The sequence below is a fragment of the Conger conger genome, chromosome 3 (assembly GCF_963514075.1).
Source record: "Conger conger chromosome 3, fConCon1.1, whole genome shotgun sequence".
Classification (NCBI taxonomy): Eukaryota; Metazoa; Chordata; class Actinopteri; order Anguilliformes; family Congridae; genus Conger; species Conger conger.
In genome coordinates, this window is record NC_083762.1 from 1,712,204 (window position 1) to 1,717,203 (window position 5,000).

Sequence of the window (5,000 nt, forward strand, 5' to 3'; positions counted from 1 at the left end):
AAGGAGTCAAATACGTAATTGTTTTGGATTCAAGCACTTTTCGACACTTTACTGAGCTTGTCTGATGTGTTGCAACCTATGAAAACACTCAAAAAAGTGCAAACCCCACCTTCTGGTCCTCAATGGTCGGCTCAATTGCACCAGGCAAGATCAATCAAGCACAGAAAAAGTATTTTAATCCAAAACAATTACGTATTTGACCCAGGTCTGCATAGGAGAGGCTGATGTAACACAACCTTGCAAAACATTTCTGAGAAAATGCAGGCACATCCTGGGCTGCTGTCATCATATCGCTGATTTCAGAAGCGCTGGGAGGTTAACCGCAAGCATGGCAGTTTGTGAGGGACGGCAGACACACCCTCAGAAATGTGTGTGACTCGGAGTACATCCCTGCTAACAGGGGACATTCTGAGAAGATTAAGACGGTTCCACTTAGTTGTTAAATAGTTACAAAAATAACACTCCTGCAATGTTCTTGAAACATGTGACTGAAGAACGTTTTAGTTCACACACACACACACACACACACACACACTGCCCAAAAAACATGTGCAGGTCACCTACAGTAAGGTTCATATTACGCAACTGTAACATTGTGCGAACAAATATGAAGAAACGTTACATACAAACGTCCTAAGAACAAATTGAACGTTCTGGGAACCAAAACTAACCTTCAGAAAACGTCTCGTTTAGGCTGCTGAAAGAAGCTAAAATTGTTAGCTGGGCAGACGTCATTCTGTCTCTGAGGGAGACACACTGCTAGAGACCAGCTAGTATCACGTCGTCAAGCATCAAATCTCACAAACATATTAACTGTCGAGTCTAGAAATCAATTCTTATGAAGATATTGTGGGTGAAATGTCTCTCCGTCTCCTCCCAAAACTACACATATGAGTCTGTGTCTGGTTTTCTGTGTCTGTGGGCGCATGCAAGAAAGTCACAGGCGGGTGTTCAGTTCAGTGTCAGTTCAAAGAACCGCCAAGCTTTTCTTACACAACAGGAACTGAGAGACGGCAGCGCTCTGGTCTGAGCAGAGAGCGACTGAGAGACTGAGAGACTGAGAGAGTGAGAGAGAGAGAGAGTGAGAGAGTGAGAGAGTGAGAGACTGAGAGAGTGAGAGACTGAGAGAGTGAGAGAGTGAGAGACTGAGAGAGTGAGAGAGTGAGAGAGTGAGAGACTGAGAGAGTGAGAGAGTGAGAGAGTGAGAGAGTGAGAGACTGAGAGAGTGAGAGAGTGAGAGACTGAGAGAGTGAGAGAGTGAGAGACTGAGAGAGTGAGAGACTGAGAGAGTGTCCATCACCACCCAGAGTGCATTAAATACACTTCACTCTGAAGCGGCTTCTCAGGGTGAGCTGCAGACAGAGCCAGACTGCTGACATAAAACAGACCCACACTTAAAAACCCCCCCAAAAATAACAAGTATTTTCCCTGCTGAAAACAGCCCAAGCTATGTTTTGAAACATCTGGTAGGTGGTTGACCAGTTCAGACCAGCTCCCAGCTTGACATGGTTTGACCAGCTCAAGCTATGTTTTGAAACAGCTGGTAGCTGGTTGACCAGCTCAGACGTGCTCGACCAGCTAATGACCAGCTTAACAGGCTCAGATTTCAAACTGGTCAAGCTGACAGCTGGATGGTAGTTTAGAGTTTAGTCTCACACTGAGACCCAAAAACTCATCTCTTAAGACTGCGAGGTAAGACAGTTTAACTTGTTTCAAGATTTTTGAAAATTTCACTTGCCAAGCAAACATTAACACAACAAACACACACACACACACACACACTTTTAGAAAAACAACATGATCATAAGTCTTATTAAAAGACTAAAAGGCCTGACAGACATTTCTGCAGTGCAGTCAGGCAGCAGATCTGAGCGCTAGCTTCAGCCACCCGGAGTGACCCCCAGCGCCCCTGCATCTCCACAAACCAGTTCAGTTTACAATCCCCTAAATCTCCCACTCCCTTCTGAGGGAACCGCTGTTCTGCTGACCCGAGGAGAGCCCCCCGTCAGCGAGCCCGAGGAACGAGCCCGAGGAACGCTCCCGAGGAACGCGGAGAACGACCCGGTTCCGCCTCGGCTGGAGCGAGGGGCCGGAAGGGAAAACAAGTCACGCGGCCCGTTCTCCTGTGTTCTCTGTGTTCTCTGTGTTCTCCTGTGTTCTCTGTGTTCTCTGTGTTCTCTGTGTTCTCCTGTGTTCTCTGTGTTCTCTGTGTTCTCCCGTGTTCTCCATGTTCTCCTGTGTTCTCCCGTGTTCTCCATGTTCTCCTGTGTTCTCCCGTGTTCTCCATGTTCTCCTGTGTTCTCCCGTGTTCTCCATGTTCTCCTGTGTTCTCCATGTTCTCCTGTGTTCTCTGTGTTCTCCGTGTTCTCCCGTGTTCTCCATGTTCTCCGTATTCTCCCATGTTCTCTGTGTTCTCCCGTGTTCTCCATGTTCTCCTGTGTTCTCCCATGTTCTCCGTGTTCTCCGTGTTCTCCTGTGTTCTCCCGTGTTCTCCATGTTCTCCTGTGTTCTCCCATGTTCTCCTGTGTTCTCCCTGTTCTCCTGTGTTCTCCCATGTTCTCCTGTGTTCTCCCTGTTCTCCGTGTTGTCCGTGTTCTCCCGTGTTCTCCATGTTGTCCTGTGTTCTCCCATGTTCTCCGTGTTCTCCATGTTCTCCTGTGTTCTCCCGTGTTCTCCATGTTCTCCTGTGTTCTCCCATGTTCTCCTGTGTTCTCCCTGTTCTCCTGTGTTCTCCCTGTTCTCCATGTTCTCCGTGTTCTCCCGTGTTCTCCCGTGTTCTCCGTGTTCTCCCTGGGTCTGGCCGTCCTGGTGAGGAGGACAGACAGACAGAGGGATGGGGCCCACGGGCGGCCAGGCTCCCCCTGAGAGACTCCCCCACGGGCCGTTTTTCACCGTAAATCCGTCCGCACCACGAAAAGAAAACCTCTCTCCAGTCAAATTCCTCTGAAGACTTCACTCTTTCTCTCTTTCCGTCAAAGCCTTGGAATGCTCACGTCAGAAGCCTGGGTTATTCAGGGACCTTCTGCAGCGCACTCAGGAGCTCTGTTCTCCACCACTAACCAGCATGTCCTTTAAATCCGCAGTCATTAACCTTTTATCCGGTGACTTATTTACCGATCTAGTTTATTTGCAAAAGCAGGGGGCAATGCCCCTGGGACAATGCAGGGTTAAGGGCCCTGCACTGATCTGAAACAAGCACCCCTAGGCTACAGGCTCCTCCCGTTTCTCTCTCACCACCAGGCCACAGTGGGCATGGAGACTGTCAGGATGTGATACACAAGTGTGGTGTTACGCCACGGCACTGAACACCACGATACCAACAGCACTGGAGCCAACACCCAATCTTCGACTTTCTGACTTGAGTGCGAGTCCAATCTAAAAATGTCGTTGCAAAATGTGATGGTTGTGGCTCGATTGGTACTCCAGCCAGTATTATTGAACTCTGTGTAACAAAACGGGCAACAGAAAGCTAGCTAACGTTAGCTAACATCAGCGTTAATGTTAACGGAATGGGCAACAGAAAGCTAGCTAACGTTAGCTAACATCAGCGTTAATGTTAACGGACAGTTGGTCACTCTATGACGTTGAAACCAGAGCAGATTTACAGAGAGAATTAATGAACGCACCCAAAATACATTTCTCTGTGTTTACAAAGTGCTTCAGAGTACTGTAAATTCCTGGTTTGAGAAAAAGACTCTGTAGAAGGTCTTTGAAAACAAGAGGGCAGATGGCCGCACGTTTATTTCAACAGAAATTCAGCTCTTCAGATGGTTTCTCCGCTGTTTATGTTTCAGAGAGATACCGGCGTGTTTGCTCAAGATCTGACATCCTTCCAGATCTGATCCTTTTTCTCTCGATAGAGAAACACCCTGTATTTGAGCCTGCAGAGTGAGAAACACCCTGTATTTGAGCCTGTATTTGAGCCTGTATTTCAGGCTCTGTTCAGGAGATGCCCCCCGCTCCCTGTAGCTGAGGAATGTGCTGATCTGTGGTGTGTATGTGAAAGGACTCCCAGGTGTGTGTGGTTCTGGGGGGGTTCTGGTAGGACTCACAGTGACACACACACACACACACACACACACACACACACTGTGTAATCAGCTGGTGTGCTTAAATCAGCTGTGATGGCGATTCTGTAATTACATTACAGTGCACCCCCCTTCGGCTGTGTTGATGATAGGAGTTCATGAGTGTGGAGGACTGTGATATCCCAGAGTGCACAGAGGTCAGACAGTCTGGGGTCAGGGAGTGCACTCGGTGGTAAAGAGAGGACTAACTGTCACTAGCCATCGCCTCAATTCCCCTTCCACTTTGGCAGAACACGCTGGGTTCTGCTGACCTCTTTCGCAGCGAGGCACGCAACCACAAAAAAACTCCATAAAATATTTAAAGAGCTGAATTTACCCACATAGCTCTGCAGAGGTGAGATTGACACGAGGCAGTCTCTGTCTCCCTCGCCAACATTTAGCGGATCAAAGTGAAGTAGATGAAAAGAAGGGAGGAAAAACAGACAAAGGAAGAAGTGAAATGGCTTCCAGCAACTGATGCTTTTTGGGACAAAATGGCTGCCCGATGTGTGGTATCACAGAGAGACACATAGGGATATGTTCATGTATATATGCACAGAACTGGCACAGAATGGAGATCACTCGCCCTTCCTTAAACCCTGTGCTGTCAAACCCAGGTCAATATACACTTGCACAAATAAAGGTATGGAATGTTCCTAAAAGGTACTTTCGGTGGGGTGGTACTCTATATGTGCATAAAATCGTACCCCTAGCGAGAAATATATAATTAATTTGAACCTTTTTCTGCTTTGAAAACATACTCACTTCTACCCTACGAGAACCATCCATCCATCCATTATCTGAACCCGCTTATCCTGAATAGGGTCACAGGGGGGCTGGAGCCCATCCCAGCATACATTGGGTGAAAGGCAGGAATACACCCTGGACAGGTCGCCAGTCCATCACAGGGCACACACACCATTCACTCACACA

The 5,000-nt window shown here is 47.9% G+C and overlaps 1 protein-coding gene across 1 annotated transcript in view; it reads right to left on the bottom strand.

Annotated features, from left to right (window-relative positions):
* Nucleotides 1-5,000, bottom strand: part of LOC133125248 (disintegrin and metalloproteinase domain-containing protein 19-like) — a 36,735-nt gene that overhangs the window by 19,588 nt on the left and 12,147 nt on the right.